At 41.0% G+C, this 23,258-nt stretch overlaps 1 protein-coding gene across 1 annotated transcript in view; it reads left to right on the forward strand.

Annotated features, from left to right (window-relative positions):
- The window catches only part of pparab (peroxisome proliferator-activated receptor alpha b), a 72,728-nt gene that overhangs the window by 8,387 nt on the left and 41,083 nt on the right, over nucleotides 1–23,258 (forward strand). The window lies entirely within an intron of this gene.

Consider the following 23,258-nt stretch of genomic DNA (forward strand, 5'->3'; position numbering starts at 1 on the left):
TCAATCGAGGGACTCTAACCCGCAGAATTTACGATTTATTTCAATCGAGGGCCTCTAACCCGCAGAATTTACGATTTATTTCAATCGAGGGCCTCTAACCCGCAGAATTTACGATTTATTTCAATCGAGGGCCTCTAACCCGCAGAATTTACGATTTATTTCAATCGAGGGCCTCTAACCCGCAGAATTTACGATTGACGCAACGTCTCACAATTTCCTTATGTGACGCAACGTCTTACAGTAATGTCTTTTTAAATCTGATTTCTCAAACTTCTTTTTTATAATTTACTTGTACTTACTCGGAATGTTCATCAAATTCAACACAGCAATTTAGGTATATTCAATAGCAGAATTTTGAATAAACAGGCTTCTGCTTACCTTTTATTTTTAGGTCGACCTGTGTGTTGAATCTGAATCCGTTCCGAACGAAATTGGCAGAAAATGCCTTCGTCTCTCATCAAATCACGTCTCGTCAAATCACGTCTCGGGGTCACCATTTGTTGGACTTTAAAGGCAGTCCTGCATGTTCAAAAATTTGTACTAGAGACGTTCTTCAAAATCGATTAGAAGTTTATTATCAGATGTAAAAAGGAGTAACAAAGCTTTGGGTTGCCAGTAAATCACCACTCTCTCCAAAAAGCCAACAACACAACCATTTCCTGACACCCATATTTTATACAGAATGTGACGTCGTTCTATCTTCTGACCCCGCCTTTGCCTTTTAAGGAGTGTTGTTCTCTTTCCACCAATCACCATACGCCACGTTTATCTGCTTAGTTCCTGAAAAATAAAACCTTCTCAAAACATACATCCTGTGGTCAGTCGCTAGTATTGAGGAATGTTCTCCAGGGACACCCTCCCCCAAGGAGTGGTCTCCTAAAAACAGTCTCCTGTGGCCGAACAATATACTAACATTCCCAACATTCTTCCAGTAAAAAGAAAACACTCAATCATCTAATGCTTTTAATTATGTAGCGTTGTTTCTTAATCCTATGATTCATTAAAACACATCACAACTCATGATTATACTTAAAACATATGCAGTGGATTGATTCATAACATTTTATGTGAAAAACACTCTTTGTGTGTGTGTGTGTGTTGATCTAGATAATTTATGGCTCCAACCCCCATTTGCCACAGTAACTATTTTACTGAGTAAGATAGCAAGCACATGACAAAATCACACAGCTCAATGATTTAATGAAAGAAAACACTTATTGATTATATTGATATTTAAATCATACTTTTATCTGAAAAATATTCCCACAGTAAGTACAGTGATCATTTACCATTCGTTGTGGACAGAAGGGGACACAAATGTGATTGCTTTGTTTTCCATGTTTTTGTCAGTTCTCACGTTGGTTTATGGAGCTGATTTTCTAAAACAGCAATAAATATTAAAACCATCAGTCGAGTCTCTTGCCATCTCTCGGAGGGTATGTCACATATATAAATAAAGTTGAGTTGAGAGAGTTGAAAATACATGTCATGTTCACGTAGTGAGAAAATAATATAAAACTGTCCTATATTGTCTGGTGTTGTGTATGTTAAATATATATAAAACAGTCATGAATGTGCAAAGAATAAGGAGATACCCAAGAACATGTGTTACACATTAAAGAAATGTAGGGCCCTAATAATTCAGCGGAATCCAGTTTAAATATGTAATCTGCTTGTTTTGCGTGTTTATGAGTGAAAGAATGGTAAAGAGGCATGTACTGCAAGAGTGATGCTCGCAGCATCTCCGTCTCACAACACGAGGATGCAAACGCATCAACTACATCAGTATTTCAATATCTGCATCTGAAATCACTCACTCGTTTAATCATTCACTACTCCCTATATAGTGAACGCTAAATAGTGCACTATATAGGAGATAGGGAGCGGTTTAAGACACAGCTACTGTTTCATGTGAGAGAAGCTACTGTCAAACACCCTTTGTGGGGACCCATCAAAATAAAAGTCTGGTTAACAGTATACTTTCATATACAGTATATACACTAAAATAAAACAATATTATACAAAAAAATGCAAAATATACAACATAATACACATAATCCACAATGCACAGAGTGGTTGTAGATGTAATGGTTGATAAATAGATATTGTCAGAGTATTATTGTGTTACAGTGCATGCTACATCGAAGTCCAGTTTCTAAAAATTGTGGTGGTGGTGATAAAGTGCATGGTGAATGGTACACAGTACAATCGCCAGTGTTAAAAAGGTCAAATTAACACTCACAGTGTATATATAATCCACACTCTCAAATTGTGGATTATATAAACACTGTGAGAGTTAATTTGACCATTTGTAACACTGGCGATTTTGCTGTGTATAGACAGAGAGTAAGTAAGTAAGTAACATTTATTTATATAGCACCTTTAACAGACAAGGAATCACAAAGTGCTTTGTAAAGTAAACACATCAGTAAAACAAATCAAACATACGTATAGGGAAATATAAACTAAAAAAACAAACAAAAAAAAACAATTAGAGACCAAATGTCTCAAAAATTTAAGAACCGCCCAACTGTATTTATTAATTAAAAGCTTGTCCAAAAAGGTGCGTCGTAAGTTGTTTTTAAAAGAGTCTACAGAGCCCATTGATCTCAGTATTAGAGTGAGAGAGTTCCATAGCCTTGGAGCCACAGCACAGAAAGCACGGTCACCTTTCGTTTTAAGACGTGTTCTAGGGATAGTTAGAAGGTCCCAGTCAGAGGACCTTAAAGACCGACCAGGAGAATGTACATGTAATAGATCCTGAATATAGGAAGGTGCCTGACCATGCAACGCTCTATAGGTAATTACTAAAATTTTAAACTGCACTCTAAAAGCAATAGGGAGCCAATGAAGGTCCTTAAGAACAGGGGTAATGTGGGACCTCTTGCTAGAACTAGTCAAAAGTCTTGCAGCTGCATTCTATACAACTTGTAGTCGTTCCAAAGACGATTTGTTCAAACAAGTATACAGAACATTGCAATAGTCCAAGCGAGATGAGATAAAGGCATGGACAAGCATCTCCATCACTTTTTTGAGACCACAGATCTAATCTGAGCAATGTTCCTGAGATGGAAAAAACATGAACGAACTACAGACTTTACATGACTGTTAAAGCAGGTAGCTCTGTCAAAGATGACACCCAGGTTTCTTATGTCACTGCGGTCAGACCGTACTAAGCCCCCCATAAACTGCTTAATCTTAAGAGTAATATTATTAGGGGCAAAAATCAACAACTCAGTTTTATCATTATTAAGTTGAAGAAAATTGTCTGCCATCCATTTGTTAATGGCGGCTAGACAGTTCTACAGAACTGACAGTTTATCTAGACTATCAGGGCTAAAAGAAATATATAACTGGATGTCATCGGCATAAAGATGATAAGATATTATTTTAAAACTGTTAATAATCTTGCCAAGAGGAAGCATATACAGATGGAAGAACAGAGGACCAAGCACAGACCCTTGAGGCACACCGCAGGACAAAGGAACAGAATCTGACATATAAGATCCTATAGACACTGAAAAACTCCTATCATACAGATAGGAGGATAACCATTCCAAAGCTGACCCGGAAATGCCCACCAAGGAGTACAGTCTATTAATCAAAATGCAGTGGTCAACCGTGTCAAATGCTGCACTAAGATCTAACAAAACTAATACAGAACAATCACCTGCATCAGAGACCATCAAAATGTCATTTGAGACCCTAAGTAGGGCAGTTTCAGTGGAATGTTTTTTTACGAAAGCCAGATTGATATTTATCATAGATGTTGTGGTCGTCCAGAACAGCATTCAACTGCTCTGCCACAACCTTTTCCAAAATTTTAGAGATGAACGGCAATTTAGAAATAGGCCTATAGTTGTTCAATGATGTTGCATCAAGATTACTCTTTTTCAAGAGAGGCTGAACAATAGCATGTTTGAAACACCTAGGGACCTGGCCCAGCTTTAGAGAAAGGTTTATAATTGAAACCAAACATGGGCCAATAGATGTAATGAATTTCATAACCATAGATGCAGGCAAAATATCCACAGGGCTTTGGGAAGGCTTCATCATACTCACTATCTTAATTATATCATTTAGAGAAATAGAGTAAAAGGAATCCAAGATTTGAAGTCCTTCAGAATTTACTTTAAGTGCGTTTACTGATGATACAATGCTATTCCTGACAGCCATAACCTTATCCACAAAATGAGATAAAACATTATTGCAGTCCTCAATAGAAAACACAGGAACAGGCAATGTAACAGGAGAAACAATGCTGTTAATAGTCTCAAACATAGCCTTCGGATTCCTTTTGCCAGTAGTTATCAGATTCTTGAAATACGGTGCTCTAGCATCTTTAATCATCTCATTCAAATATGACAAGAGCTCTTTAAGATGCAGGCGATGGACTTGGAGCTGAGTAGCTTTCCACAGACGCTCAGTCTTCCGACAAACACGCCTGAAACTGCAGATTGCGTGATTTATCCACGGAGATGTATTAACAGCAGGGATTTTCCGAGTCTTAAAAGGAGCCACACTATCCAAACTTAAAGCTGCTGACCCACTCCACAGGTGTCCCGTCAATGATGATGGGGGTTTGTTCTCTCTTCTGTCTCCTGAAATCCACCACCAACTCCTTGGTTTTGTTGGTGTTGAGTGAGAGGTGGTTTTCCTGGCACCAGCGTGTCAGAGCAAGCACCTCTTCTCTGTAGGCCGTCTCATCGTTGTCAGTGATCAGGCATACCATTTAACTATATTGTTCAATTTAGTAAATTGAAGTAAAACGTGTTAGTAAAATGATATAAAAAAATTAAATTCCGGTTAACTTAAACAAGCTATAACACACACATTTTACCATTTAACTATATTGTTCAATTTAGTAAATTGAAGTAAAACGTGTTAGTAAAATTATATAAAAAATAATACTTATTATTAAAAATATTACTTTATTGAAAATAGTACTTAAATATAACTAGACTTAAAAACTAAAGAAAAAAACAAAACAAAAAATACTGGTAAAATACTGGTTTATTAACATAGTTGTACATTATACTGTAATTTTATGTTTTTTTCCCCTGTATGGTTTAGAGTATCTACTGTAGGTTTTTGTATATAGTTAATTAGTGAATAGTACACTGAAGTAATTTTCATCTGGGCAAATATATTGCTATTATATTGTAAATTTTATTAGCTTATTAATTTACTTATAGAGAAAACCGTGATACATAACATAGTGAAATGGCTTAAAATAATTCTGAAAACTGTGCCACTGTGCCTACATGCAGAAACATGAGGGCATGGGGTCCACCAAAGTATCCAGCAGCTCCGGATTCAACTCCCAGTTACAGAAATGCTGTGAGGAGGAAAGGGAAGATAAACAGTGCAGTGTCTGCGCAGCTGTCACGCCCTGTTGCTGGTGCCTCGGTTCACCACTGAAGTCCACTGAAGTCCGGTGTTACCCTTTTGTGGATTTCATTAAAGTATATACTGCACGTGGATCCACTCCTTGTTTTCCTTCTGCTGAACCGTGACATCAGCCAAGTGACCTCATCAACCTTCCAATGTCATTATCCTGGGCTCTGATGCCATCCCCTGCCTCACTCTTCTTTACGGTTCCACCGAAAAAGGTTTAATTAAACTTTTTTTAATGTGCACATCAGGGTGGTGATGAAAATTATTATAAGTTTAAGATGATGCAATGTTTTGCTTCGTCCATCCAGGCAAAATGTTTATTAGCAAAACAATTATGCTGTTTAAGAGGAGCAGAGTTGGATAAAGGTTCCAAAGGCATGCATGGAAAAGCGGGCCTGGAGATAAGATAATACAAGCTGAATAGAAGACAGAGAAATTTAAACGAGATTAGCATTTTGCAGCTGGCGTCCCTGTGAAGCGCTGCTTATCTAGGGTTGTTTACGTCTGCAGACATAGAGCTGTCAGCCATTACCGCTGCAAAGGGGACTGTGACTGACCTTTCCACCCACCCAGAGAGACAGACACACAAACACAATGCTATCTAACCCTCAACCAACTCCCAAGAAAACACTCCCCTGACAGAGAGGAGAGAAAAATATATATCTTGCATACATAAACACACACATACGCACATGACAAAACCCCAGGTCACGTCACACCTCAGCCTGTCAACCTTGCTCACCTCTGAGCCCAATGTCATCCCACCACACCCCCACCCATGCAGCCCTGTGTGTATGCAAGTGTGTGTTTGACCAGAAAGGCCAGCCTCTTAAAACTTGCTATTTGTGCTTAACTACAAATAAATGCAAGAACAAACATGATATGTAAATAGGTGTGTTGTGATTTAATTCTGGGTGTCTATTTACAACACATTCTCACAAACAACATCAAAGGGGTACCCTGCACATTCAAAAGTGAAGTCAAGGCGTGCTGACCGAGGGTCAATATGTGATGAGTCGGGAGTGAGAAATGGTTGCTATTTCAGCTATAATTAAATGTAAAATACACAGAAATTTGATAAGCTTTTGCATTGCTTTATAACAGCAAACAGCCTAAAGTTAAAAATGTATTATAATTAATTAAAAAGCTGTTTATTATTAATAAATTAACTGTTTTTTTAACATTAGTGTATTTTATTACTGTGCTGTTGCTACTGCTTTATAAAAGGAATTAGTCATCATGTGTAACAACTGGATGTGCTGCAGTGATTTTCACAATATTCTTGCTTAATGGGGTTGAAATGTCATCTGTCATTTTTGGCGTCTTCTCATGCTGCATGATTATAAAGATCATAGAAAAGCCATTTGCTATTGCATTAAATGTATCTCTTTTTACTTGTCTTATTCTCCTCTTTTAATCCTGTCACTCATCTTCGTGTCTGCATTGAGGGAGGAAACATAGGAGTGAACAGCTATGTATTGTGTATTTTTAGAATTCCTGCTGCCCTAGTTGTGCACCATTGAGCCTGGCCAGCGAGAAGAGAGTTCACTGGCTGCTGCATCAAGTCTCGTATTGTGCAATCTTAATTTATGCTGTCTGGAGAAAGATGTCAGCTGGGCTGGAAGCGTGGCAGGAATTTCAAAGACTGAAGTCCCAGCCAGAGTGAGTGGCAATGGGGGAAGGGGAGGTAAAGAGGCTTCAACAGATTTCATGTGGTTGACTGATGTATTGGGATGTGAAGTTTTAGACAGAACAAAATTCCAGTGCTGTCTATAGGGTTTCACGGGAGTGAATTTTCAAACCTCTCCAATCCCACTCCAACAAAAAAATCCCATCCCTTCCCAATCCCTTGAAAAAAACTGGTGGAAAATCCTGTCCCGTCCCAAGCCCAGAAGAATAACTCCCATTCCCTCCCAATCCCGTGTTGTGTTTTTTTTGGGGGGGCCAGAATCTGTCAGTTACAGTAAACAATGCAGTAAAGATCACAACATTCCCAGTGTCCAATTTAGTTAAGTAGACATCCAAAATATAGTTTTATTGAACTGAAAGCCATAGGGACAAATACCACACCAACCAATCGAAGCATTGTACTTGTACAGCTGCATGTCTTTATATAAAGCATTGTATCGTAGTTCCTCGTCTTGAACGCTGTCAAATGCGCCTTCCGTTTTCAGCTTCGTAAAAACGATTCCCAATCCCGTCCACTCCTGCTGAATTTTTTTCCTGTCCCGTCCCAATCCCGTGATGAATACTGATTTTGTTTCCCATCCCGCAGGATTCCTCTAGTGCTGTCATTGTTAGATGCTGTCATTCCGATTCGTGTTTCTAATCTAATCCTAATCTGTCTGCCCGTATTTGCATTTCGGCCCATGTGTCTCGTATGCCTGATGGCCTGTCCGCCCCTGTAGCGGCCCTCGAGGCACAAAAACAGACCGGCCCACCGGGAATCTTCCAGGGCCGGGTTTCCCGATAACGATGGATCTTAGCACTTAAGAGCATTTTCTACGAGCCAATTTGAGTACGTTTGTCATCGTTTCATCATGTGCGTCTCCCAAAAATGTACTTAACATGACTGCACGTAGCAGTGCTTTAAGTGCTACTTACTAGTCGCTATCCGTTGGTCAGGTGCTGAAATGTCACCTTATACAATGGCTCGTTTTTGTAGCACGCGCTTGTTTTCGAAATGTTTCTGCTAATTATTTTCACCCGATGTGCATGTGGTAGATGAATATTGTTTAATGTTATTTAAAATATTTTTTGTGCAACGTGTAATGCTTTTTCTATGTGTAGATAGGAGATATATACTGTAATTGTGCAATATATTTAGCACGTTCTAGGGGAAATAAAAAGTTAAATTCAAAGTAAAAAAAATGCTGTGTTTGTTGAACCACATTTTATTACACTTTGGGTGGTGTGGAGGTGGCAATTTCAAGTTAAATTTGTATTAGGGCCTATGTATTATCTAGCCTTCTAGCTCCAAACAAAATGTTTGTTGTACATATACATTACCAGAACTTTATTAATAATAAGCACAAAGTTTGTTCATTATGAATATGAACCTTTCAATTAGAGAATGATAAAGGGAAGAGCTAATCAATGCAATTTCTCAGCAAATCAGGCATTCAGTTTCTTTAAGTATTGCCTTCTGCAGTTGTTGGAACATCATAGGCAGTGTGTAATATATAAAGTTTGTAACAGCCTGAAAACCTTTAATCACATGATTCCCCTAAATAATTAGAGGATAGTTCACAATAGTCTCAAAGAAGAAATCATGTCTGCACTAAACAGCAGCAGGAGAAAGACAAAGACACTGACACTGACCAAGAAAACATTTTGACCATTTCTCTTTTAAACACAACATTTTTACTTTGCATAAAATGTGGAGTAACTTTAATACAGCAATCCATCAACAAACATGCATCCCTTGTTAGAAGATTTTTTTTTATTCTTTACTTTATTAATGTATGTTCAGTGATTTAATATTTATTGTACTGTATTGTTTAGTAATTTAGTTCAGTAATTTAAAATAATTAAACAAACAAAAAAACGAAATAAATAAAAACATGATAAGTTACATACAGGCGTGTTTAAGTTTAAGCACAATTCTCTGGTTGTCCTGCAGGTGACCTCATAAATCTGTCTTCTTACGATGCATTTACGGCTTTTAGATCTACGATGATCTTCAAGTGCTACTTAAGTTATGATGCTTTTGGGAAACAGACCGTAATATTTATGTCACTTCTACGATCGTTTTTACGATCTATTTATGCTTACGATGCTTTTGGGAAACGCAGCCCAGGTCCTCCAAATTAGCCAATCCGGCCTTGTATCCTGGTAATATGGCCCATCAGCTAATAAAACAAATTAAAGAAGTGTAGAATAAAAAGGAAAGCAAAAATTATTATAAAAGCAATATGAATGAACATGCTGTTAAGTCTTTTATGTGTAGTCTAGTATAGGAAACATTTTTTCTTAATTTAGGCCACTTTAAATTCTCCCTTTAAATCTAAATCTCTTTTCTTATATTTATTTTATTTATTGCAATATCAGCAACAAGGGCTATTTTCATGGCAAACTAACTGTATTATAAATTAGACCAAATGTTAATACTTTATTTTATGGTCTTTGTTTCAAATTACATGCACTTACTACAGTAATAACTAAGAATGGAATGCATGGTCTTAAAATGAAAAATAAATTGTTCTAAATAATAAGTATAATATTTGGCGCATTTGCATCCCATTTGGAGCTACTGTGTGAAACATATTCATTCAGTAAATATTAAGCACAGCACCAATAATAATAATAATTTAAATTAGTTTCCTATTGTCTCCCGCTGAACACACAATAATTGTTATGTAATAACAGTTATTGCAGGTTCAATAATTATATACGCGTGTACATAAAATGGTCATCTCACAAACCATTCATGTAATACATCAAAATATTTTTTTTCTGAATCCTCACAAAATGTACCAGGACATGAGTGATAATAGATGAGTGATAATTGTCTACAGCAAGGCCCATCGCCATTAATTAAGGGCCATATGGTGGTGGTAATCCCTGTTTCTCTGGTCTGGGATACAGGGTGCTGGAGGATATTGGGACTCTAAGCAGTCTCCTAATGGCCCAGTTATAGACCATAAACAGGGGACAGGTGTTGGATCCCGCAGAGAAAGCATGCTCCTACAGTACTTGCAGTTATTAAGCACCCTTGTCAGTTCCCTGTTATCTATAGCTGCACTTTATCATAAAGCATTCTAGTCATTTAGTTGCACTCATACTGTGGTGTGTCACGCATCAACCACTTTTTTTTACAAGACTATGCGTGTCTTGAACAGAATGTTGCAATTTGGTGACAAATAGGTGATTATTAATCTATTTGAGAATTGCTGAACCTATTTTTTTTTTCATTTTACTTAGGTAGGAAATGCTAATGCAGTGCTAATGCTTTATTTAATGACACATGGAAAGCCATCGGTAGCTGCTCATACTGTAGCTTATTTGTGACCCAGTCTGTAAAATCCCAGATGAAATATTTTTTTGTAATTTCTGGTTTTCTACATAAAATCATTCTACATAGTGTAAATAATATTCTGTGAAAATATAATCCTGATATATTTTATACTGATTGAGTAACACCATGTCAAAGTTTTAAATCATAGTGCAGTCAATGGTTGAAATCAAACGTTGATGCTTGGTATGCCATAATTACCTTTTGGTAATTAACCTTAACTGTCACCGTCCCGTATTTGGGACACCTGCGTTTGCTTCAATATTGTGCATGTAATTTCTAATTGAATCATGACAAACTATATATCATTGGAAAGGTCTAAGACTCTAGAATACAGATTTCTTTGGTGTTTTTTCAAATAATTTATGTAGGAAGAGTAATTGTTTCTTTTTTATAAAGAGTGTGCTTAGATTTTTTTATGTCCTTTCACTTGTCACCGCCCCGTATACGGGACACCCATGTTTGCTTCCATATTTTTGTGAAAATTCTAATCTAATCATGACAAACTATACGTGACCCTGGACAACAAAACCAGTCTTAAGTAGCACAGGAACATTTTTAGTAATCGGCAAAAATACATGGTATGTGTAACGGTTTCAGCACCACCGGCCACGCCCCCCATGTCGTCACCGCCAGCTCGCTTCACCCGTTCCCTCTCCCCGGAGTTCTGAACTCAGTTTCCCAGCATGCACCGCACATCCACCATTTTTGATTAGTCCACACCTGCATCACATCATCAGGATTCTATTTAAGTTTGCACCTTTTTGTTCTTCCCTGTTCAGTCTTGTTGTCTTCACTGCAATTCTTTACCCCGATAAGTATACTTACCTGTTTTTGAAATACTTACCTGTTTTTGGATATTCCTGTTTTTAAATAAACTCCTTTTTCTTATCTACCTCCGTGGTGTGCTCTCCGTCTACCAGAACCCTGACAGTAGACTGAACCCACACCATGACCACACCACAGACTTCTCCCGGTCCTTCACCTCCAGCTCCCTCTGATCCCCTCTCTGAACTGGTCACCCTACTCCGGAACCAACCCGCACCTGCACTCCTTCCGTCTAACCCACCATCGGCGTCTAGTCCCATGGCCCTACCCAACCGATATACTGGCTCCGTGGAGGAGTGTAGCGGGTTCTGTCTCCAATGTGAGCTCTACATACAGTTGCACCCCGGTCAATTCTCCACGGACAAATCCAAGGTAGCCTTCATCATCTCCCTCCTGAGCGGTAAGGCCCTGAACTGGGCATACGGGATTTGGCAGGCCGGAGGACCACTTACCACTAATCTGAAGTCTTTTCTTGAGCACTTTAAAGGGGTCTTTGGCCAAGCAATGGATTACCTTTCGGTGCACGATCTACTGCTGAGGCTTCGACAAGGACGCCTTTCAGTGGCGGATTATGCCCTCCAGTTCCGCACCCTTGCGGCGACCAGTGGATGGAATGAGCCGGCGCTTGTCTCGGTCTACCGCCAAGGGCTACAGAACTCGATCCGATTACACATGGCCATCTACGATGACTCGGTCGGTCTGGAGGCTCTCATACAACGATCCATTAGTATCGCCCAACGTCTGTCAGCCTGTTCGCCGTCATCACCCGGTACATTTCCTCCACGGGTTACGACCTCTGCTTCCCGGACTCTTCAGACCCAGAACCCATGGATGTGGATCGTTTTCGACTATGTCCTGAGGAACGTACACGGAGGCGGAACCTTAACTCTGTCCCCCAAGATTATTATTATAAACACGAGCCTCGTCTAAAAGGCAGAGGGGGAGGTGTCGCAGCACTTTACAATAACTCTCTTAGCATTTCCCAGAAGTCGAACTCTAAATATAATTCTTTTGAAGTCATGGTTCTTCATGTTTCAACACCTAATACTAAAGATAAAACACTTTTTAAATTGATTCTAGCTATTGTATATAGGCCTCCAGGGCACCACACAGATTTTATTAAAGAATTTGGTGGGTTCTTATCAGAACTAGTACTGGCCGCAGATAGACTCCTTGTCGTTGGTGACTTTAACATCCACGTAGATAACGTTACAGATGCCTTAGGAATGGCTTTCAAAGACACTCTTAACTCCATGGGCATTAGTCAACATGTGTCAGGACCCACTCACCTTCGTAATCATACTTTAGATTTAATACTGTCTTACGGTATAAATGTGGACGACGTTAAAATCCTTCAGCAGAGTGAAGACATTTCGGATCATTATCTGGTATTATGTTTGCTTCACTGGCCTACGGCTCAAATAAAACTCATTGTTACAAATATGGTAGAACAATAACTTCAACTACCAAAGATGCGTTTCTCGATAATCTGCCCGAATTGTCTCAAATCATGAGAAATAACGTTGAAGATCTTGACATTACCACTGAAAATTTTAATTCCACCTTCTCGGTAACGCTAGACAAAGTTGCTCCACTACGTTTAAAGAAGATTAAAAATGGCAGCCCCACACCGTGGTATAATGAACACACTCAGGCTCTAAAGAAAGCGGCCCGAAAAATGGAGCGCAACTTTAAGAAAACTAAATTAGAGGTATTTCGTACAGCATGGAAGGATAGTATTCGAAAATACAGGAAAGCCCTAATAACTTCTAGATCCGCCTACTTTTCATCACTAATAGAAGAAAACCAGCACAACCCTAGGTTTTTATTTAACACGGTGGCTAAATTAACAAAAAATAAATCGTCAGTGACTTCTGATCCTGTATATCAGCATAGCAGTGATGAATTTATGAACTACTTCACATATAAAATCCAAGATATTAGAGAAAAAATTATAACAATGCAATCAGAAGTGAAACCCGCTGAACAAACTAACTACAGCGCCCTTAAGGAGAAAATGCAATTATTTTATACCGTAGATCAAGATGAGCTGTCTAAAATTATTAGATCATCTAAATCAACAACATGCATACTAGACCCTATACCTACAAATCTACTGAAAGAGATGCTCCCAGAAATTATAGATCCTCTTCTTGGTATTATTAACTCATCTCTGACATTAGGACATGTGCCTAAAGCATATAAGGTGGCTGTTATAAGGCCCCTTGTCAAAAAACCCCAACTCGACCCTAGAGAACTAAGGAACTACAGGCCTATATCGAATCTACCTTTCATATCTAAAGTTCTGGAAAAAGTAGTTTCAACTCAATTATGCTCCTTCCTCCAAAGGAATGACATCAATGAAGAATTCCAGTCTGGATTTAGAGCATGTCACAGTACAGAGACTGCTTTGATCAGAGTTACAAATGATCTGCTATTGGCGTCTGACCGAGGTTGTATCTCGTTATTGGTGCTGCTAGACCTTAGTGCTGCATTCGATACCATTGACCACAGCACACTCCTACATAGACTCGAAAATTATGTCGGCATTAAGGGAATAGCTTTGAAATGGTTTAAATCTTATTTATCCGACCGTTTTCAATTTGTAGCAATAAACAATGAGGTGTCACGCAAATCGCAAGTCCAGTACGGTGTACCACAGGGCTCAGTCTTAGGGCCTCTGCTCTTCGCATTATACATGCTACCTCTAGGAGATATAATAAAGCGACACGGAGTTAGCTTTCACTGTTATGCTGATGATACTCAACTTTATATTTCCTCGAAGCCTCATGAAACACAGCAGTTCCATCGAATAATGGAATGCATAGTCGATATAAAAAACTGGATGAGTAACAACTTTTTATTACTGAACTCGGACAAAACGGAAGTGTTACTTATTGGACCGAAAACTGCTATAAGTAACAACCAAGAATACTGTTTAACTATTGACGGATGTTCCATAAAACCCTCGTCGTCAGCAAAGAATCTTGGCGTTCTATTCGATAGTAATCTGTCATTTGAGAGCCACGTCGCCAACACCTGTAAAATTGCGTTTTTCCATTTTAAGAATATATCTAAACTACGTCATATGCTGTCAATCTCAGATGCAGAGAAGTTAATTCATGCATTCATGACATCAAGACTAGATTACTGTAATGCACTGTTAGGTGGTTGCCCTGCAGGCTTATTACAAAAACTCCAATTGGTCCAAAACGCGGCAGCTCGAGTTCTTACACGTACAAAAAAGTATGAACATATTAGCCCGGTTCTGTCAACCTTGCACTGGTTACCTATAAAGCATCGCGTTAACTTTAAAATCTTGCTTATTACCTATAAAGCCTTACATGGTTTAGCTCCTCAGTACTTGAATGAACTCCTTTTGTATTACAGTCCTTCACGTGCATTACGCTCTCAGGCGTCCTGTCAGTTGGTAATACCTAGAATTTCAAAATCAAGTGCAGGTGGTAGATCCTTTTCCTATCTAGCGCCTAAACTTTGGAATAGTCTTCCCTGCACTGTCCGGGAGGCAGACACACTCTGTCAGTTTAAATCTAGACTAAAGACGCATCTTTTTAATCTTGCATACACTACTCTTCCATAATATAAATCTTCAGAGGGTTTAGGCTGCATTAGTTAGATCAACCGGAACCAAAAACACAACTGATGTACTTGTTGCATCAAAGAGTACAGAACAGTACTCTACTCTCAGCCAGTCTTGTCTCATTGTTCCAAGGTTACCACAGCGAGCAGGATGCAGTTCATGGCCTGACCTGATGGTAGAGCGGAGAATGGGAAGTGGGGACCTGACAAGAGCTGAGATGATAGAGCTGGATAAAGAAGGACGCGGTCTCTTGACATGTCTTCACCACAAAATTTCAAATGCTATTAGATTATTAATGATAATCTTAAACTATAATTTATTTTATTATTAAGTTTATTTATTTTATTTAGCCTTGTTGTGCAAGTTCTCTGGAGCTTGTGCAGAGGCAGCAGCTTTTGCCAGAGGGGAACTGGAATCCCCTGGTTGGGCCTGGTTCTCCTGAGGTTTTTTTTCTCGATTAGAGTTTTGGGTTCCTCGCCACCGTTTGCATACTGTTTTTGCACTATCTGCCTGACCGGGGGGGCTGCTTTAGAATTCTTAAAGTTTTACTTAATTAATATTGCATATAGGAATTTATTATCTGTTATATTTGACCTGTGCTTCTCTCTCCTTTATCCTAAATGTGTGCTCTCACTGAGCGTGTGTGTGTGTGCGTACTTGTCTGTGTACGTACGTGTGTGTGTGTGTGTGTGTGTGTGTGTCGCTGTGTGTGTGTGTGTCTCTGTGTCTGTGTGTGTTGGTGCGTGTGCGTGTTGTGTGTGTGGAGTGTTTTGTGTGTGGGTGTGTCTGTCTTCTGTGTTTTCAACCTTTTCTTGTTTTTGCAGGTACAACTTTGATTGTTTTGCTTGTAGTCAATGTGTCTCATGTACAGCTGCTTTGTAACAATGAAAATTGTAAAAGCGCTATATAAATAAAGTTGAGTTGAGTTAACCTTTGTCTGTACTGTGGAGGGTCAGGTCATCGCCTAGCCGTCTGCCCCGTCCGTCCGGCTCGACCAGCGGTGAGTTCTATCCATACACCGGCCTCCTTACCTCACCTTGCTCTTACCCAAGTGGTCATTATTGCACCTAACTTCTCTGTTCCAGTCCACGCCCTGATTGACTCTGGAGCCGCCGGGAACTTCATTTCTCTGAATCTTCTTACTCAGTTGGGCTTCCCGCGCCTAAGGAACGGGAGGACCATGTTTGTGCAAGACATCCTAGGAAAACCGCTGGGCCGAGGTCGGATCACACACCATTCCCCACCCATCACCCTTCACATCTCTCCCAGGCATACGGAGAAGATCTCCTTCTGGGTACTGGAGGGGTCCACCTCCGATATCGTCCTGGGACGACCCTGGCTGATGGAACGTCAACCTATCGTGGACTGGCGCACTGGCATCATATCCGGATGGGCGGGTCGCCCCGCCAACACCAGGGTCCCGATCAAGGAGGAAACTTTCCTAAAACCGGTACTACCCATCCTAGCCACTACCGTCGAAGTCCTGAGGTCCTCAACTCCGGGGAGGTTCCCGTAGATTATCGGTCGTTCCAGGACGTCTTCTCCAAGCTGAGGGCTACGGAGCTGCCTCCTCACCGGCCATGGGACTGCGCCATTGAGCTGCTGCCTGGGGCCACAATGCCCAAAGGAAAGATCTATTCCTTGTCCATCCCGGAGCAGAAGGCCATGGAGGAGTATATCGAGGAGGCATTACAACAAGGTTTCATCCGACCGTCTGTCTCCCCTGCCGCGTCAAGCTTCTTCTTCGTAGGGAAAAAGGATGGAGGTCTTCGTCCCTGCATAGACTATCGGGTTCTCAATCGTCACACCAAGCGCTTCGCCTATCCTCTTCCCCTGATACCTGCCGCCCTGGAACAGTTACGCCATGCCACATTGTTCACCAAGCTGGATCTAAGAAGCGCCTACAACCTGATTCGGATTCGCCCAGGTGACGAATGGAAAACGGCCTTTGTGACTCCCAACGGTCATTACGAATATAAGGTCATGCCCTTCGGCTTGGTGAACGCCCCAGCAGTGTTCCAGAGCTTTATGAATGAGATCTTCCGGGACCTGCTGGGGAAATTCGTTATAATTTACCTCGACGATATACTTATTTACTCCCGCTCTCGACCCGCTCACGTTACCCATGTCTCCATCGTCCTCCAACCCTACGCCAACATAAACTATACCTGAAACTCGAGAAATGCCAGTTTCACCAATCCACCATACAATTTCTGGGTTATATCATCTCTTTCAACCAAGTTACCATGGATCAGGGGAAGGTGAGGCGGTCCAGAACTGGTCACAACCCCATACGGTGAGGGAGTGCAGCGGTTTTTAGGATTTGCTAATTTCTACCGGCGCTTCATCGCTGGATTCAGCTCTATTGCAGCTCCCCTCACCGCCATGACTGGAAAAGGCTCGAGATCCCTGTCCTGGAATCCCGAAGCTCTCAAAGCTTTTGACCAGATGAAGCAAGCCTTCTGTACTGCTCCTACCCTACTTCTACCCGACCCAGACCTGCCTTTTCTCGTGGAAGTGGATGCCTCTTCGACCGGGGTAGGAGCGGTGCTCTCTCAGCGCAGGGGAAGCCTCCTAGACTCCATCCATGTGCCTACTTCTCCCGCAAGCTATCCCCGGCGGAGTTAAACTACGACATCGGGAATAAAGAGCTCCTAGCCATCAAACTGGCTCTGGAAGAATGGCGACACTGGCTGGAGGGCGGAACTATCCCTTCACCTGATCACCGATCACCGTAACTGGAGTACCTCAAAGAGGCCCGGAGGCTGAATTCTCGTCAGGCCCGTTGGGCACTCTTCTTCTCACGGTTCGACTTCAAAGTGACTTACCGACCTGGCTCGCAAAATGGCAAAGCTGATGCTCTCTCCAGACAACACTACGTCACCCCAGATTTAACCGAACCTGAACCAGTGCTTCCTCCAGCCCTGTTCGTCTGCCCCATCCAGTGGGCCCTCGACCGGGACATCGCTGAACTCAACACCCTACTCCGCCGGGAGGTCCCGAGGGTAGGATCTTTGTGCCATCCGAGCTCCGCACTACCCTCGTGGACTCTGCTCATTCTGTTCCGGGATCAGGACACCCAGGCAGACAGCGCACCCTCTCGCTCATCTCCGCCCGATACTGGTGGCCTGGGATGACTCAGGACATCGCCGATTCGTCAAAGGATGCTCAGTCTGCGCCATCGCAAAGACACCACGTCGCCTGCGGAGGGAAAACTACTCCCATTGCCCATACCCCAACGACCGTGGTCTCACCTCGCAGTGGACTTTATCACCGACCTGCCCCTGTCTGACACATTCACCTGTATCCTGGTGGCAGTGGATAGGTTCTCCAAAGCATGCAAGTTATTCCCCTCACTCAGCTCCCCACTGCACTAGAGACGGCTGAGGCCCTGTTTACCCATGTGTTTCGCAATTACGGGCTTCCTGAAGACGTTGTGTCAGACAGGGGTCCCCAATTCATTTCCCGGGTCTGGAAGGCCTTCTTCGGAATACTGAACATCTCGGTGAGCTTGACCTCCGGATATCACCCTCAGGCGAACGGCCAGGCTGAGCGAAGATACAGGACATCGGGAGGTACCTGAGATCATACTGCCATACTCACCAACACAGCTGGCACCGTTTCCTACCCTGGGCGGAGTACGCCCAAAACTCCCTTCGACAGACCTCAACCGGTCTCACCCCGTTTCAGTGTATCCTAGGATATCAACCTCCCCTGTTCCCCTGGTCTGGAGAACCCTCATCGGTGCCAGCTGTCGATCACTGGTTTCGGGAGAGCGAGAGGGTCTGGGACTCAGCTCACCACCACCTCCAGCAGGCTATCCGCAGGCAGAAGCTCCATGCGGACGCCCGAAGATCCCCAAACCCCCAGTATGCTCCAGGGCAACGGGTCTGGTTGTCCACAAGGGACTTACGCCTGCGACAACCCTGCCGGAAGCTGAGTCCCAAATACATCGGACCATTCCTCATCACTCGACAGATCAATCCCTCACCTTCCGCCTCCAGCTGCCCAAACACTACCGGATCTCCCCCTCCTTTCACGTTTCCCTTCTCAAACCCTTTATTACTCCTGTTTCTGTTTCCTCTACAGACCCTGCTGTAACAACAGATCTGCCTCCTCCTCCACCACCTCTGGACGCGCCCAACAGATCTTCAGGGTAGAGGAGATCATGGACTCCAGGAGACGGGGAGGTCACCTCGAGTACCTAATCAACTGGGAGGGCTACGGACCTGAAGAACAATCCTGGGTACCACGGATTGACATTCTAGACCAAGCACTCCTACGAGAGTTCCACCAAACCCATCCTGAACGTCCGGGTCCTCGACTTCGAGGTCGACCCCGTCACCCTGGTAGGTCCGCTGGAGCGGACCATGGAGGAGGGGGTACTGTAACGGTTTCAGCACCACCGGCCACGCCCCCCATGTCTCACCGCCAGCTCGCTTCACCCGTTCCCTCTCCCCGGAGTTCTGAACTCAGTTTCCCAGCATGCACCGCACATCCACCATTTTTGATTAGTCCACACCTGCATCACATCATCAGGATTCTATTTAAGTTTGCACCTTTTTGTTCTTCCCTGTTCAGTCTTGTTGTCTTCACTGCAATTCTTTACCCCGATAAGTATACTTACCCGTTTTTGAAATACTTACCTGTTTTTGGATATTCCTGTTTTTGAAATACTTACCTGTTTTTGGATATTCCTGTTTTTGAAATACTTACCTGTTTTTGGATATTCCTGTTTTTGAAATAAACTCCTTTTTCTTATCTACCTCCGTGGTGTGCTCTCCGTCTACCAGAACCCTGACAGTATGGGTAAAAATTAGCGATTTTTCTTTTTGCCAAAAATCATTAGGATATTAAGTAAAGATCATGTTCCATGAAGATATTTTATAAATTTCCTACTGTATATGTATAAAAACTTTATTTTTGTGAGTGGATGGCCTGCTACAGTGCCTAAGATTAACAACTTCAAAGGCGATTTTCTCAATATTTTGATTTTTTTGCACCCTCAGATTCCAGCTTTGTAAATAGTTGTTGTTCCGCCAGATATTGTCCTATCCTAACAAACCATATATCAATAGGAAGCTTATTTCTTCAGTTTTCAGATAATTAAAAAATCTCAATTTCGAAAAAATTGACCCTTAAGACTGGTTTTGTCGTCCAGGGTCACATATATCGTTGGAAAGGTCTGAGCCTCTAAAATACATGTTTAATCATTGTTTTATAAAATAAAGTATGTAGGAAGTGTAATTGATTCATAAATGACAAGAGTGTATATCAAAAATATATACATCCTGCGGAACACCTACATTTACTTCAATACTTTGCATGTAAATCTTATCTTATCATGACAAACATTATATCGTTGGAAAGGCCTAAGACTCTAGAATACACATTTGATCAGTGTTTAGAAGAATAATCTATTTTGGAAGAGAAATTGATACATAAATGATAATTGATTCATAAATTAGTGTGCAACAAAAGTATAGTTTCATACAAAATTATTGTTTTTATATTGTTTCTGTGCTTTTGTATTTTTTCATTGTGTCTGTTAATTTGAAAAAAAAAGCATCTCAATGTCAGTTGTGGTCAAATTTCAGATCAAGCGTTAAAACCAATGGAAGCCTATGGGCCCCCTAGTGCATTTTGGTGGTAGAGCGGCTAAAAAAACTCACAGACACCTCAAAATTTGGTGTATCATGACCAAACTTCATGATTCAACACTTGGTGACCCTTGGGACTTTGACTTATGAAATTTTGGCGCTGATCCATAATTATTTGTATGTCTTTTTTTTATAAAAGAAAAACATAAACCTTTCATTTTTTTATTACAATACACATAACAAGGTACCTTTAAAAAAATAAAAACAATTCTGGTGATTTTTTTTCTTAGAAATAATCTGCTATTTTTCTTCTTTCAAACAAGACCAACCGTAGGTCTGTATTCCAAATAATTCATGAGTTACAGCCATTTTTTGTTCTAACAGTGCGTTTTCATGTGTAGGCTCAAAAAGGGCTCCGACAGCGAAAGGTTTAAACTTTAGGCTGGGTTTCACAGAACTGGGTCACATTTACAGTATCTCACAGAAGTGAGTACATCCCTCACATTTTACCTGTCCTGTCCTGTCCTGTTAAACCGCTGTATGGTCTTGGCCACCATGCTGAAGTTCAGTTTCAGGGTCTTGGCAATCTTCTTATAGCCTAGGCCATCTTTATGTAGAGCAAAAATTATTTTTTTCAGATCCTCAGTGAGTACTTTGCCATGATGTGCCATGTTGAACTTCCAGTGACCAGTATGAGAGAGTGAGAGCGATAATACCAAATTTAACACCTGCTCCCCATTCACACCTGAGACCTCTAACACTAAAGAATCACATAACACCGGGGAGGGAAAATTGCTAATTGGGCCCAATGTGGACATTTTCACTTAGGGGTGTACTCACTTTTGTTGCCAGCGGTTTAGACATTAATGGATGTGTGTTGAGTTATTTTGAGGGGACAGCACATTTACACTGTTATACAAGCTGTACAGTCACTACTTTGTATTGTAGCAAAGTGTCATTTCTTCAGTGTTGTCACATGAAAATATATTATAAAATATTTACAAAAATGTGAGGGGTGTACTGACTTCTGTGAGATGCTGTATGTATACAGCAGATACATTATTAAACATGTTTAATGTACTGTATGTTGGCTTCTAATCAGTGGTGTAGTCTAGTTTTTTGTATTGAGCATACTCCACAGCCTACTCACCCGTCCCAGATCGACAACCCCTGAGCACCACAGGAATGAGTATGCCTATATGTAATGAGCATTCTGAAAGATTTATTGCATGCAAGATTTCAATAGCCAATAACAGCTGGGGGACTTGCTGGTTTTGTTAATCACTGTCTAACTCAGCCAGTTAAGAGTTGCATTTAGCCTTAGATGGTATTTGTATACAATCCCTAAAGCACAGGTTTTATCAGCTGGCAATTTTCAATACACGTTTGTGATCCATGTGAAAGCCCAGCTATAAAGTGATTTATTTGTGATATAAATTCAAGTGGTTTCCACTAAAATACCATTAGGAACCTTTTCTATTACAAAATAAAAAAATGTCCTGGGCATTAATGGGTGTTCTATAGATTCCCATCTGCATCTATTGTGTTTTGGGCAGGGTTCTATTATTTTTTCAGCAGGGCAACCAACATTATGTAAAGAATACCCTGTGAATATCCTGTCCTTACATTTATGTTAATGATAACAAATATGCTCATTTTATTAAAGAATATGCAGTGGTTTTAAGTGGGGTGAGTTATCAGCAGAAAGTATAACACAATCCTGAGAACAGAGTATGAGATTGCGACCCTGGAACACTATCATGGTGAAGGGGGACAGCGTAGCATGAGCCTCGTTGGGCTCATTTTCTGTAACACCTGCTGCAGCGTCATCCGAAGCACCAGTAGAGTAGTGACAGGCAGGCTTACAAAAACACTGAAATAACTTTAAATTTCTTGCTTTTCATGATCTCCTTTTGTTTAATATCTCCCGGTTGCACCAATGGTTTAAAAGTCAGTTTGTCGCACTTTTCTGACACAAAACGATGTTGTTAAGTAACTCATGTTTTTTTAAGTCCTTGAAATCCTTGATCTTTTCTAGTGGGTATATGGCGTATGCCTGCATATCACGTAGACCACACCACTGCTTCTAATACTGCAGAACACTGTTTATCAGCCAGGTCCACTCTCTATATATGGTTGTGATGGTATGGGCTTCTATGAATTTAAAGTTTCTTTGATTATCGAACAAAGTAGTTACTCTGTCTTAAATTCAAACAGGATTTTAAAAAGTTTCCTCACTACAGACTTCTAAAAGTGAGTTATTACGGTTAAACACGTATACTGATAAAATGTATACATTAAATCCACTGGATAAAAATAAAATTAAAAGGATAAAAAAAACAAATGTAATGGTGGTGTTGTGCTCCTGAGCATAAAACAGGAGGTTGGGCTGGTATTCTCATGGATAATGGGGATGTCAAATGATTATTTGTGCAAAATGTTTACATGTTTTTGTTTACATACTATGTGTGTGTGTGCGTGCACTGTGTATATTATAATTACGTATATATGAATACACATGCATAATTAAAAAATATATGTATAAAAAATTGAGACCTTTTAAAATTTTCATTTAATCTTCATTTCTAGATGTATTGTGGCCATTCCAGTCAAGTGTCAGTAGTATATATGCGGGTCATAGTGTCAAAATGATTGACAGGTATGATTGATGGGGTCATTGACCTTTGCAGAGGGGGAGGGGTGTTGAATTACTTCCGGACCACCCACGTTGCGAGGGACTGCCCACTTTGCGTTGACCTTTGACCGTATCCGCCCCTTAGTGTGGTACCGCCCACGTCGCGTTGAACTTTTGACCGTG

The sequence above is a fragment of the Triplophysa rosa genome, linkage group LG3 (genome assembly GCF_024868665.1).
Source record: "Triplophysa rosa linkage group LG3, Trosa_1v2, whole genome shotgun sequence".
Taxonomy (NCBI): Eukaryota; Metazoa; Chordata; class Actinopteri; order Cypriniformes; family Nemacheilidae; genus Triplophysa; species Triplophysa rosa.